This window comes from Eucyclogobius newberryi, unplaced genomic scaffold (assembly GCF_026437365.1).
Source record: "Eucyclogobius newberryi isolate DKJ021-1_F unplaced genomic scaffold, fEucNew1.0.hap1 SCAF_13, whole genome shotgun sequence".
NCBI lineage: Eukaryota > Metazoa > Chordata > Actinopteri > Gobiiformes > Gobiidae > Eucyclogobius > Eucyclogobius newberryi.
Window position 1 is genome coordinate 17,179,258 of NW_027315757.1, and position 15,609 is coordinate 17,194,866.

The 15,609-nt window shown below is 39.9% G+C and overlaps 1 protein-coding gene across 3 annotated transcripts in view; it reads left to right on the forward strand.

Moving 5' to 3' along the window:
* The first annotated feature begins 13,898 nt into the window (after positions 1 to 13,898).
* LOC140358103 (V-type proton ATPase 116 kDa subunit a 1-like) overlaps positions 13,899 to 15,609 on the forward strand; it is a 43,930-nt gene continuing 42,219 nt past the window's right edge. For 2 of the 3 annotated variants that reach the window (XM_072442761.1, XM_072442762.1), the window contains exon 1: positions 13,899 to 13,944. The gene's annotated coding sequence lies outside the window, so the exon portion shown is untranslated. The remainder of the gene's footprint in view (positions 13,945 to 15,609) is intronic. The other variant, XM_072442763.1, reaches the window with a different exon arrangement.

Consider the following 15,609-nt stretch of genomic DNA (forward strand, 5'->3'; position numbering starts at 1 on the left):
TCGGCCTCACCCCCGGACCACCTGACGGAAGTCTCTTCAGAGTAAAAGCCCGGTCAGGAGCAGCTGTTCTGGGTCCATTCAAACGGATTTAGTCCTGTTTTTACTCCAGCCGCGTCACGTCACATATCTTAGTTTGAGTCTCAAAGTTATTTCTCGTTCATTGTGTCTGTTTTGAGCCTTCCTCTGCTTAACCAGAGAGAGGTTTTTCTATTTTTCTAATTTTTCTTTTTTTAAGTTTATCATATTTTCAAACATAAAAAGACAGCATTGAAATACGAGCCAGAGAGAGAGAGAGAGAGAGAGAGAGAGCAGAATATGAAGGTTATTTTGTTCTTATTACGATTTTGTTTTTTTGACATTGATTTTTTTAATCAATTAAATTGATTAAATATTTATATACAATGGATATTACTATTACTAGATTTTACTAGATGTTTAAAATAAAATCGTAATAAAAACACAAAATAACCTTCATAGCAGAAGACAAAAAACAAAATAAGCAGACATCCAACAGGTGAGGGAAAGGAAAATAAATAAATAATGAAACGTTCCTCTTGGTCATTCAAATGTGTCCATTTTCAGTTCGAAGCCGAATGTGAGTTTTTCCATTTTTCAGAATCAGAATAAAGTTTATTGCCATTTGTCAATAAACATGATTCACGGACATGGGAACTTGTCCTGGCGGTCGGTGCAACACAGACATCAAACACTGAACAATGGATACAACAACGATGGACAATAAATAACTAGCTGGTATTAAACATAGGTAAGTAAAGTTAAAAGTCCAATGAATGTCCAAAGTGCTGTCTGTCCAGTCCTTGGTTGTCATTGCAATTAGTGTCATCCATATTGTGATGGCCTTTTTCGCCGCTGCCAAGAGTATGTTCCAGCGGTAACTGTTTATTGTGTCCGTGGCAGGAGTCCTCAGGCCCAAGGAAATAGTTCCAAAATGTCAAAAACTGTCTGCAGTGCATCCTTAATTTCAGTCCAAAACGTTTGACCCACAGGACAGTCCCAGAACACGTGATAGTGATTTGCCTCCTGCTGCCACGATTCCTCACAGTCTGCGTTTTCCCTGTGAGTAATGGCACTTTGACATGGTGAAAAAACGTGATGTATTCTTCCAACAAAACTCTCTCCAAACACGTGATTTTGTGGTCTTCCACATTGGAAATGCAATGATATCATCTAGATATAAATCCCATTGAAAGTTCAGATTCATAAGCCTTGATAAACATCTCAGTCAGGGGGCTACAATGGTCATTAGCTATAGTTTAATTTCTTGGTTATAGTAACTCCTTATTTGTAAAAACCTATAAAAGTCCTGTTTCTCCAAGTCAGATGATTATTTCAACATATCAAAGCTTTTCATGTGATTATCACTTTTATACCTTTTGTAATCCAGACCTTAAATCTCAGGTCAGTTCTATTTTAAAAAACCTTGGGTCATAAACTGACCAGTTTAAGATTAAAACATCTTTGTCCAGTTTGTATGTCTTGATCAGCTCCTTCCATGTTGTAAGCACAGATTTCACCCAGGGATTCTCAACTTCCTCAAACAGACTCAACCGTTTGTCATCTGCCAGTAAGGCCTGCACAGGAACCTCAGGCACAACATTACACTAAATATTTTTTCCATTGAGCTTCATACTCTGGGTCACACCAGCAACACTCTGATTTGAGCTGAAATAAAGTAATTTATCAGACAAGGTAAACCCCACCTCCTTTATCCTTTGATAATTGTAAGGTTTTGAATCGGATATAGGTTTATTTTCCTGGCCATATAGATTTGGAGATTGCTTTATTCCACATATCAAACAGCCGGGGATGGAAATCGGAAGAGTCTGGAACAGATAGAAAAATCTGGACAAAACATTCATTTATATAGTTTCTACCCTTTGATGGGATAAGGTTCCATTTTTCAAGATCTTTCTTAATAGTAGTAAAAAGAGGAGTATAATTTTTCCATGTTTGTTCCATTCTTTTGGACATATTTGAGTTGTTTATATGATAGTCCACATTCAGAATAGAAATAGGTCTATATGAGGCACAATCCAGTCGGTCTTTCCCTTCTTTGGTATCAGGGATATGACGGCTTCTTTCACACCCGGAGGCTCTGAGGATTCACACGAGGGTTGAATTTGGTCTTGTTTTGACAATTTAAAAAGGGTGCTCTAAATATGAAGGTTATTTTGTGTTTTTATTACCAAAGCTACTGAATATATGTAATTTTTTTTTGCATTTGAATTCAGCTTTTAAAAAACACATTTTTTAACATCTGATCAAGTAAAAATATTAATAATAAATTAAATAAGATAATAATACAAAATAAATAAGATTAGAAAATGAATAAATATATATATATATACTATGATTTAATATTCAGTTTGTACTGTGTTTTAAATTTCAGTGCATGAACATGTTTTAAAATTCACTTTGTTAAAATACAGTTGCTTTTTTAAAATCCAGTGCAAATAATTATGTGTAAAAATTAATTTCCGGTTAAAACCAGAGAGCAATGGAGCTCATCGTTCCCATTGTCCCCATAAGCAGAGTTTTTCCTATTCCATTCCCTATGCTTTGCTTTGTTTAAGTGTTATAATATGTATGAATATTTACATTTAGGAATGTATGAAGCACAAAACACAAAAAGCGACAGTGCCCGGTCCTGCAGCGCTCTCTAGTGGCTAAACTTTGAGCGATAGAATTTACCATCAGACAATAGTTTGAATGTAGTGAAGTACTCAAATGTAGTGTAACTGACACATATACTCAGAATGTAGAGTAACTGACACGTATACTTAGAATGTAGAGTAACTGACACATATACTCAGAATGTAGAGTAACTGACACATATACTTAGAATGTAGAGTAACTGACACATATACTCAGAATGTAGAGTAACTGACACATATACTCAGAATGTAGAGTAACTGACACGTATACTCAGAATGTAGAGTAACTGACACATATACTCAGAATGTAGAGTAACTGACATATACTCAGAATGTAGAGTAACTGACACATATACTCAGAATGTAGAGTAACTGACACGTATACTCAGAATGTAGAGTAACTGACACGTATACTCAGAATGTAGAGTAACTGACACATATACTCAGAATGTAGAGTAACTGACACGTATACTCAGAATGTAGAGTAACTGACACGTATACTCAGAATGTAGAATAACTGACATATACTCAGAATATAGTGACTGACACATATACTCAGAATGTAGAGTAACTGACATATACTCAGAATGTAGTGACTGACACATATACTCAGAATGTAGAGTAACTGACACATATACACGTATACTCAGAATGTAGAGTAACTGACATATACTCAGAATGTAGTGACTGACACATATACTCAGAATGTAGAGTAACTGACACATATACACGTATACTCAGAATGTAGAGTAACTGACACATATACTCAGAATGTAGAGTAACTGACAAGTATACTCAGAATGTAGAGTAACTGACACATATACTCAGAATGTAGAGTAACTGACACGTATACTCAGAATGTAGAGTAACTGACACATATACTCAGAATGTAGAGTAACTGACACATATACTCAGAATGTAGAGTAACTGACACATATACTCAGAATGTAGTGTAACTGACACATATACTCAGAATGTAGAGTAACTGACACGTATACTCAGAATGTAGAGTAACTGACACATATACTCAGAATGTAGAGTAACTGACACATATACTCAGAATGTAGAGTAACTGACACGTATACTCAGAATGTAGAGTAACTGACACATATACTCAGAATGTAGAGTAACTGACACGTATACTCAGAATGTAGAGTAACTGACACATATACTCAGAATGTAGAGTAACTGACACATATACTCAGAATGTAGAGTAACTGACACGTATACTCAGAATGTAGAGTAACTGACACATATACTCAGAATGTAGAGTAACTGACACGTATACTCAGAATGTAGAGTAACTGACACATATACTCAGAATGTAGAGTAACTGACATATACTCAACTCAAATCAAATCAATTTATTTTTGTAAGGCCCAAAATCACAACAACAGTTGCCTCTGAGGGCCACAGGGAGAAATGAATCAACAATGTCTGTGGTGGCGATGAAGTCAGACAATGTCTGTGGTGGCGAGGGACGATGTCCCAGGGTCCTCTGTCCTTAGACTCTCCTTCTCGGCCAGGAAAAACTACAAAAAAAACCTCTTTGGGAAAAAAGCGTAGAAACCTGGAGGAGTTCCAGTGAAGGAGAGATCCGACTCTCACAGACGGACAGACGGACACGAGGGAGACTGGAGCTGGACCCACTCTTCAGGCAGATGAGGGACCGACTGAGGCGAGCTGGACCCACTCTTCAGGCAGAAGAGGGACCGTCTGAGTCGAGCTGGACCCACTCTTCAGATGAGGGACCGACTGAGGCGACTGGACCCACTCTTCAGGCAGATGAGGGACCGTCGGAGGCGAGCTGGACCCACTCTTCAGGCAGAAGAGGGACCGTCTGAGGCGAGCTGGACCCACTCTTCAGGCAGATGAGGGACCGTCGGAGGCGAGCTGGGCCCACTCTTCAGGCAGATGAGGGACCGTCGGAGTCGAGCTGGACCCACTCTTCAGGCAGATGAGGGACCGTCGGAGTCGAGCTGGACCCACTCTTCAGGCAGATGAGGGACCGTCGGGGGCGAGCTGGACCCACTCCTCAGGCAGATGAGGGACCGTCCACACAGGGCAGGGACCACTTCACCAGGGGAGGGGCATCTGGGTCCACAGATCCTCAGGAGTGAGAGAAAGAAAAGAAGGCGGTGAACAGTTTGCAAGTGGAATCAAAAAAGAAATATTGTTTGATAGCATAAGTAGTCAGAAGAAGAAGAGGATAGTGCTCAAGCTGCCATACTTCCCCCAGCATAGTTACTCAGAATGTAGAGTAACTGACACATATACTCAGAATGTAGAGTAACTGACACATATACTCAGAATGTAGTGACTGACACATATACTCAGAATGTAGAGTAACTGACACATATACACGTATACTCAGAATGTAGAGTAACTGACACATATACTCAGAATGTAGAGTAACTGACACATATACACGTATACTCAGAATGTAGAGTAACTGACATATACTCAGAATGTAGAGTAACTGACACATATACTCAGAATGTAGAGTAACTGACACATATACACGTATACTCAGAATGTAGAGTAACTGACACATATACTCAGAATGTAGAGTAACTGACATGTATACTCAGAATGTAGAGTAACTGACACATATACACGTATACTCAGAATGTAGAGTAACTGACACATATACTCAGAATGTAGAGTAACTGACATGTACACTCAGAATGTAGAGTAACTGACACATATACTCAGAATGTAGAGTAACTGACACGTATACTCAGAATGTAGAGTAACTGACACATATACTCAGAATGTAGAGTAACTGACATATACTCAGAATGTAGAGTAACTGACATATACTCAGAATGTAGAGTAACTGACACATATACTCAGAATGTAGAGTAACTGACACGTATACTCAGAATGTAGAGTAACTGACACGTATACTCAGAATGTAGAGTAACTGACACATATACTCAGAATGTAGAGTAACTGACACATATACTCAGAATGTAGAGTAACTGACACATATACTCAGAATGTAGAGTAACTGACACATATACTCAGAATGTAGAGTAACTGACACGTATACTGAGAATGTAGAGTAACTGACACGTATACTCAGAATGTAGAGTAACTGACACATATACTCAGAATGTAGAGTAACTGACACATATACTCAGAATGTAGTGACTGACACATATACTCAGAATGTAGAGTAACTGACACATATACACATATACTCAGAATGTAGAGTAACTGACACATATACTCAGAATGTAGAGTAACTGACACATATACTCAGAATGTAGAGTAACTGACACATATACTCAGAATGTAGAGTAACTGACACGTATACTCAGAATGTAGAGTAACTGACACATATACTCAGAATGTAGAGTAACTGACACATATACTCAGAATGTAGTGACTGACACATATACTCAGAATGTAGAGTAACTGACACATATACACATATACTCAGAATGTAGAGTAACTGACACATATACTCAGAATGTAGAGTAACTGACACATATACACGTATACTCAGAATGTAGAGTAACTGACATATACTCAGAATGTAGAGTAACTGACACATATACTCAGAATGTAGAGTAACTGACACATATACTCAGAATGTAGTGACTGACACATAAAGAAGAGCAGTCTTGATGCTGCAGTACTGAGTCATTACCGGCCCATCTCTAATCTGCCATTTTGGGGCAAAGTCCTTGAAAAGGTTGTTTACCAACAGCTCACAGATTTCCTCTTAATAAACAACTCATTTGATGTTTTTCAGTCAGGTTTTAGACCTCATCACAGCACTGAGACTGCTCTTGTCAAGGTGACAAATGACATCCGCCTGAACACTGACACGGGCAAAGCCTCAGTCTTAATTCTGTTAGATCTGAGTGCTGCTTTTGACACTGTCGATCATGGGATCCTCTTACAGAGACTAGAGGACTGGGTGGGCATCACTGGCACTGCCCTAAACTGGTTAAGGTCCTATCTGGAAGACAGGAAGTACTTTGCTGAAATTGGTAGCTGTGTCTCAGACCACATGACCCTGACCTGTGGAGTGCCCCAAGGGTCAGTCCTGGGTCCCCTTCTGTTCAACCTCTACATGCTGCCGTTAGGTCAGTTGATACGCAGTGAAAATGTGTCCTATCACAATTATGCAGACGACACTCAGATCTATGTTTCACTATCGGCAGGTGACTATGGACCAGTAGATTCACTCTGTCACTGCATCCAACAGATCAGTTTGTGGATGCAAAACAACTTTCTCCAGCTGAACTTAGACAAGACTGAAATAATCGTTTTTGGCCCACAGAAACAAAGAGAAAGTGTTAGCGGTCACCTCCAGAGTCTCGCTCTAAAACCTACAAACCAAATTAGAAATCTGGGGGTAATAATGGACTCAGACTTGAACTTTAATAGCCACGTCAAATCAATAACATCAGCAGCTTTTTACCATCTAAAAAACATTGCCAAAATCAAAAATATAGTGTCAAAACCAGATTTAGAGAGACTTATCCACGCGTTTGTCTCCAGTAGATTAGACTACTGTAACGGCCTGCTCACTGGTCTCTCCAAACGAGTTGTAAAACAGCTGCAGTACATCCAGAACGCTGCTGCTCGGGTCCTGACTAGAACCAGGAAGTATGATCACATTAGTCCTGTTCTCAGGTCTCTGCACTGGCTCCTGTGGCTCAGAGAATAGACTTTAAAGCAGCTCTGCTTGTGTACAAGTCTCTCCATGGCCTAGCACCAAAGTACATCTTGGATATGTTAGTGCCATATGAACCATCTCGGACTCTGAGGACCTCAGGGACCGGCCTCCTGCTGGTGCCCAGAGTCAGGACAAAACATGGGGAATCTGCGTTTCAGTTTTATGCAGCTAAAATCTGGAACAGTCTTCCTGAAGATGTGAGACAGGTTCTACTCTGACAATGTTCAAATCTAAGCTAAAACAGTTTTGTTTAGCTGCGCATATGACTGAAAGGATTTTTTCTTTGCACTCTTCTCTTTTGTTTGTGATTTTATTAGTTTAGAAAATCAGTTGGATTGATGATTTTTAATTTAGTTAATTTTATTGTATTTCTGTAATTTCTTTGTGATTTGAATGCATTTTTCCTGCTGTGTGAAGCACTTTGAATTGCCTTGTGTATGAAATGTGCTCTACAAATAAACTTGCCTTGCCTTGCCTTGCCTATACTCAGAATGTAGAGTAACTGACACGTATACTCAGAATGTAGAGTAACTGACACATATACTCAGAATGTAGTGACTGACACATATACTCAGAATGTAGTGACTGACACATATACTCAGAATGTAGAGTAACTGACACGTATACTCAGAATGTAGAGTAACTGACACGTAAGCAGAATGTAGAGTAACTGACACGTAAGCAGAATGTAGAGTAACTGACACGTAAGCAGAATGTAGAGTAACAGACACGTATACTCAGAATGTAGAGTAACTGACACGTAAGCAGAATGTAGAGTAACTGACACGTATACTCAGAATGTAGAGTAAAACTTAGTATTCACGCAACATATTTAATCTCAGTTTCAATGATTAAAGTGGGTGTATTACATATTTCAACAGAACAGCTGAGATGGTTTTAACAAGAAAACAATCTACTAAACTTAACATCAAAGGCTAAAAACATATTGGAATAAGATATATTTTGTTATGCGGAGAGTATCTTTTATTCGTTTTCTGAAGCCATATTTTTACTTCACTGCTATATTTTGTTTTAGAGTTCTTGGTGAATTGGCCCATAATCACATGTGAAGCCCTTTTTGCTGCACTTGTCATTTTATACATTATTTACCATTATATAGCTTCAAACAAAAGAATAAAAAAGACATAAAAAGAGGTAAAAAATTACAGGGAGTAGAGCCGAGTCCCTCTGTGATGTCATCAAAAGGTGACGTGGAAAACACAGAGATAGATCCATGGTTACACTTAACGGACACTTTTCTGACATTCTGAATCGTCGTTTGACAAAATTATGGCGTTATTGTTTCTCAAATAATAACTGTTGTGTCATTTATATGGATTTCGGCTCTTGTTTACAGCCTGGTTGCTAGGTGACAGCTGTGGCATCACCTCTACCTGCATCATATCTGCTGCTCGTGTCCAACCAGGAAGTACAATTATAAACATTGGCAAAAATGGTCAAACAGGGGACAAATGGGGAAAAATGTTTTGTAAAATCGGAAATATAATTGCGTTCATTGCGTTTTAGTGAAACGTGTCGCTGGATTAAGGAGTAGTAGCACTTTAAAACCTCTGATAAATGTAACTTTTAGGACGGATTTACTGCAGTGACCAACAGTCTATAGTCCCCCACTTTGTGCACGTTTATTTACAATATTCAGCAAAAAAAAAAAAAAAAGAAATACAATTATTCTGACACAAAGATTGAGACACGCGACTAATATTTGAGACAGTTTTGCCGTTTTTATCCTCTGTGCAAAGCGCGGCCCGTAAAAACCAGCGGAGAAAGAAAGAAAGAAAGAAAGACGATAGGAACGGAAAACCTTTCAATAATCAATGGCCCTCTGCGTCATCAGCGCCTGGCAACAGCGGAACCGCGAGCAGCCAATCAGCGGCGCGCTCATGTCCACGTGACTCTCTAAACCCCGGGCATTTCGATCGGGTGCCGGCTTCACTTTACGGTGTTAAGAGTTACAAGAGTATTTCAGTGTTATTTGTGCAAAGTAAATGATACAAATTCTAAATGAATGTATGTTTTGTTCAAGCATAAAAAAGTGGCACAAGTTGGTACAGAAGTAAAAAGAACAGATAACTTAAAGAGGGTTTAAAAAAAACAAAATAGAAAGCTTAATAGAAAAGCTCTTATAAAAAAAAAAAACTCTTATAAAACACCTCTTATATTCTTAATAAAAAGTAAAATAAGAATAATAATGACAGTAACAAAAGTAACACTCTTATTTACAGCAGTTATATGGATGGAGAATATTGCACCAATATAGTAGAAAAAGCTTCAGTTGTAGTCATCTGGACTCAGTTTGAAAAATTAGACGTTTCGACTCTCATCCAAGAGTCATTGTCAATAAAAGAATTTAGATCGAGAACTCCGATATTAATACTGTTCTGTGGTAAGACCCACCCATTGGGCGGAGCCTTCCTGAAGTAGAAAGAGTTGTTTGTTTCAACAGAAACTCCCCCCTTGTATCTACCGAGCTAGCCTATTCAGAATTTTAATGGGCTATTAGAATCCTCTTTGTCTTTGTGAGACCCTGGCTCAACAAGTATCAACAAGTAATACCGGCTCAGTATTACAGACTGTATCCTGGGGAAGCCATGCCTTGCATTTATGGCCTTCCAAAAATACACAAAAAGGAGGTTCCACTCAGACCCATAGTGTGCAGCACAGATTCCATCACTTACAATGTGGCCAAGCATTTAACAACTATATTGGCTCCACTTGTGGGGAATTCGGAACATCATGTGGAAAACACGCACAACTTTGTGGATAAAGTGAAACATCTCCAACTGGACCCAGATGACCTCATGGTTTCATATGATGTTGTGTCCCTGTTCACCTGCATCCCGACCTCTGATGCAGTAGCAGCGGTGAGGATCAGACTGCAGGAAGACACCACCCTACAGGAAAGGACCAAACTGACACCTGAACACATATGTAAACTGTTGGACATCTGTCTGAACACCACTTACTTTCAATTCCGGGGACAATTTTACAGACAGATTCATGGCTGTGCCATGGGCTCGCCCGTCTCTCCCATAGTGGCCAACCTGTACATGGAGCACTTTGAGAAGAAGGCACTGTCCTCATTCTCAGGCATAGCCCCAAAACTATGGCTCCGCTATGTCGATGATACTTTTGTAACAATCAAGAAACAAGAGCTGGAAACCTTCTCTGATCACATCAATGCGGTGGACCCACATATTAGGTTTACAAGAGAAGACGCTAAGGAGAACCGCTTGGCCTTTCTTGATTGTTCCACGATCAGAGGAGAGGACGGGAAACTCCAAATAGAAGTATATAGGAAACCTACACACACGGACCAGTATCTGCTCTTTGGTTCCAACCACCCACTACAGCTATTTATAATGGGTTACTGAACCCCTGGAAAGGTAGAGGACCAGGACAAGGACATTCGGATTCTAATCAGGTACTCAGGGTGGTTGAGCCAGGGTCTCACAAAGACAAAGAGGATTCTAATAGCCCATTAAAATTCTGAATAGGCTAGCTCGGTAGATACAAGGGGGGAGTTTCTGTTCTCTCTCTACAAACAAACAACTCTTTCTACTTCAGGAAGGCTCCGCCCAATGGGCGGGTCTTAACACAGAACAGTATTAATATCGGAGTTCTCGATCTAAATTCTTTTATTGACAATGACTCTTGGATGAGAGTCGAAACGTCTAATTTTTCAAACTGAGTCCAGATGACTACAACTGAAGCTTTCTCTACTATGGAACACGCCTGGACGAATGAGGGATTACACCGACATTGCACCAATATGATTGACATTATGTCAGAGTATTGCACATGGTTAAGTCAGTATTGCGAGTGTTCAGGACTAACAGTGTTTGTTATAAAGTCTGACAGCAGCAGGAAGGAATAGACCTGTGAAACGTCTCCCTCCCACAGCGAGGGTGGATCAGTCTCTCACTGAAGCTGCTCTCCAGAGCGGACAGAGTGTGCTGCAGGGGGCGACACTCATGGTCCAGCATAGATGTGAGTTTAGCCAGGACCCTTCTGTCCCCCACCTCCTGCACCGAGTCCAGAGCACAGCCCAGGACGGACCTGGACTTCTTGATGACTTTGTCCAGTCTCTTCCTCTCCCTCTCTGTGATGCTGCTGCTCCAGCAGGCCACACCTACAGGAGCTGATGCCACCACAGAGTCGTAGAAGGTCTTCAGGAGTGGCCCTGTCACTCCAAAAGACCTGAGTCTCCTCAGGATGTAGAGCCGACTCTGGCTCTTCTTGTACAAACACTACATGTATTTAGTTTATCCTTAACTCATTATGTGAAATGATCTTTTAAGTACTTTGAAACTTTGGAATGGATTGATTCGTGCTCGTTTGAGTGATCTTGTATTGTTCTGTATTTTGAGGCTTGAGTGCCCAGAAATGTTTAGTTTTCACCTACACCCTATGTCCATGTACTTAGTTTGTATTTACAATGGACTCCGAGTCGTAGGATTCAAAACTGTTCAGTTGAAAAGTAGCCAACTCGCAAGCTAAATGAAAATCTGCTGCTTGTTAGGCCCGAGCGCCACAAACTGGCGAGAGGCCTATTAATCTCGTAAGGCCTTGCGAAATCGAGCGCGAAGCGCTCGCCCACTTCCAAACACTCACTAACGCACTCCTTCACTCACGCACGCCCCTTGCATACTAATTAGTAGTAGGAAAATGGAACATTACCATTGTAAACGGGCAAAGCCCGTGCAAAAGTGCGCACTAAACGAGCACTTTACATTGGGATGACGACCACTTTGCGGTCGTCATCCCCATATAAAGCACTCATTTGCGCTAAGTAGCTCACGAATACGTTCCCAATCTCTTGCATGTTCCGTGCATATAAGCATGTAATGCAAAAATGTAACATTATTACTGTTTAGAGGGCCAAATACACAAAATGGGAAATATCGTTTTCGCATCGGAATATTATTATTTCTTCTTCTTCTTCTTCTTCTTCTTCTTCTTCTTCTTCTTCTTCTTCTTCTTCTTCTTCTTCTTCTTCTTCTTCTTCTTCTTCTTCTTCTTCTTCTTCTTCTTCTTCTTCTTCTTCTTCTTCTTCTTTTCGGGACCAACCCCCCTATTTTTCACCCAGTGAACATTGACGAAAAGTCACAAAAATTTGCACACCTCTAAAAATCGTGCCTCTCTACATTCTGGCTATTTCCCTTTTCTAAAATAAAAAAAATTGGCGCGTCAGCGCCCCCAAATGTACCAAAAATGCATTGAGATAGGAAATGACCCAAAATGATCGTAGAATCTTGAAATTTGGCGCAGAGGTAGATGGTGACAAGAGAAGTACAAAATATTACTACGGCAACGCCGTCCGCCCAACCAAATGTCGGCCATATTGCTTCAAAAATGGCTAAACATGACTCGGGAGTTTTTCCAAACGTCGTACTTTTACGAACTACTCCCAGGGCGTTGGCCCTAAAAAGCTGAAATTTGGTGAAAATGGTACTGAGGAGTGGGACATCAAAAGTTATTAAAATTACATTGATACCTGTCACGGTCTCTGTGCGGCGAAGCCGCAAACTGTAGCAAGAATTTCAAAAATCTCCCAAATTTAACATTTCTGCCGTTTGCGCGGATAAAGTCCGAATTGCGTCAAATTAGAATCAGTTGTTAAACTCTTTGCCCTAAACCTACTTGAAGTGAAATAAATTAATTTAGCGCCACAGCGCCCCCTACAGATTTTATATGGAGGTTAAATGTTTAGTTTTGCGAAATTTTATGAAATTTGACACAATACTCAATTTTGGCATCCCCATCAAAAAAGTCAATGAGACCCATGTCATAATTGTTATGGCTTTGCCGTAGCGATGACCGAAACCTCCCATGTTATTCCAATGGGGAAATCGCCAGAACATGTTTACACTTTAGACTTTCACAAACTCCTCCCAGGGCGTTCGCCCTATTAACCTGAAATTTGGTGGGACTCATCTTCAGGGGTGGACCATCAAAAGTTATCCACATTTTAATTCAAAGAGTCACGGTGTCTGTGCGGCAAAGCCGCACATTTTGCCAAGAATTCAAAATAAAATTGCTTTTTGATGGTAAAACAAAGGGGAGAAGATGTGACAGCGTCACAGATTCATCAGTAGATGTACTAAAAGGACAATTGGGGCGCGTTAGCGCCCCCTCCTATTGCGGCGTGGCGGCGGCGTGGCGAGGGCCGATCATTGCCGCTTGCGGCTATATTTTATATTATTATCATCATAGTTAAATACTACTATGAAGAGGCGTGGCTTCTCATTCCTGCAGTTTTGAACATGACGTCATTGGTCCCGTTCCCACTACTTGCCGTCGTAGATACTTTGAATACTGCCTGTTACAATCAACCAAACGTACTTTTACAAAATGTACTTGTATTGCAGTTGTTAATACTTTTAGACCCGGGCTCGCGGTACAACGTATCCTCTTCACGCGGCGAAACCACGCCCCCGGCCCGGGACCAAACGCCTGGGCTTTAGCCTCTTCCGCAGAAGGGCTCGTCATCCTCTGCCTTTACAACACACGTCCCACAACAAAGTGCGAAGAGGAAAGTCAAACCGCTGACGGGTACGTTTCATTCTCCTCAAACCACGCGACGTTTCGCCAATTTACCCGCGTTTGTCCACGAAATACTGCGGAGTTTTGCGTGTACTTTTCCCACTGAGCGATCAACAGGTGCACTACGTGCGTTAGCTTGTTTTAGCCGTGTTTATAACCACGTCCAGCTTTAAAAAGTGACGTCGGGTTCATTAAACTCGATATTTATTGCGGTTTTCCACGCGTTAAGGTGTGTTTTAAAGCTCAACCTGACGCAATTTCAACTTTGATCGTGTTGTTACGTGGATTTATTGCTTCCTTTTCGCGTTGATCGGTTTGACAGCACTGATTTCGGAGGATTTGTCACGTTTAATGACAGATACAAGCAATTGATTCACGTGATTTGCTGTATTTCACGGTTTTGCGGTGTTGTTGTTGATTTAAATTCGTGTAATAAACTAAAATAAACCCTGTCTGTTGCGTCCTGTCGTGAGACGGTCCACTACTGGTCACGTGCTGCGCCGTAATCCGCAGATAAGCTTTGCTCTTTACGGTCTGTGGCTTTTACAAAACTCTCTTGAAACGCACCGAAACGTCACATTTATGCTTGCAATGGTCTTTAACACGCGCATTTTTGATCCACAAGGGAAATTACTTGCGCACAACAAGTTTACGGTAGGATTTATTAACAATATAGTACCTGCTAATTCAAAATATAGTCGCAAAATTTGCGACGGCGCGTCAAAAAAGGTACAAATACACGTGTGCTAATGTGCAATAAAAGTAAAAGTGATATAAATTGAGTTATATGAGTGTTATTGTCCTTTAGCATCACATTCAACAAGCTTACGTTCGTATTTATTTACAATAGTAACTGCTAATTAAAAACATAGTGGCAAAATTAGCGACGGCACGTCAAATAAGGTACATTTACACGTGTGCTAATGTACAATAAACGTAAAAGTGATATAAATTGAGTTATATGAGTGTTATTGTCCTTTAGCATCACATTCAACAAGCTTACGTTCGTATTTATTTACAATAGTAACTGCTAATTAAAAACATAGTGGCAAAATTAGCGACGGCACGTCAAATAAGGTACATTTACACGTGTGCTAATGTACAATAAACGTAAAAGTGATATAAATTGAGTTATATGAGTGTTATTGTCATTTAGCATTTCGTTCGATAAGGAAAATTGAGGCGGTTTCTAAATGCGTCATGTTTTATTACATTATTTTATTATGAAAAAGTAAACATTCTCTATTTAGAGGCTTTAAGATGCCACATTTTAAAGCCCCAACACATTTAAAGATTTTAACTCTGGTTTTATCTGTAATTTGTCCAGTTATTACACTCATTAAGTTGGATTTAAACTGATTTAATGCCCATTTTCTCCTAAAATCCTGACTGCATAACATCTCCAAGCAATACTTGTATTTATTTTTACATTTAAGTGAAGTGAACAAGTAACCTTTTTTACAGCTTAACAGTGTGTATTTTTGTACTTAAAATGTGTATATTTAGTTTAAACTTGGACCTTATATAGCTAAACCGCACCCATCGAGACAATAACTCAAGTGGTGGCTAAACGTCAAAAACATGTGTCAAATAAACTTCAAATATGTATATCCATAAGCAGAAGTACATGTGAATATATGAAGGCTATGTAAAACTTGATCATTGTACTGCATT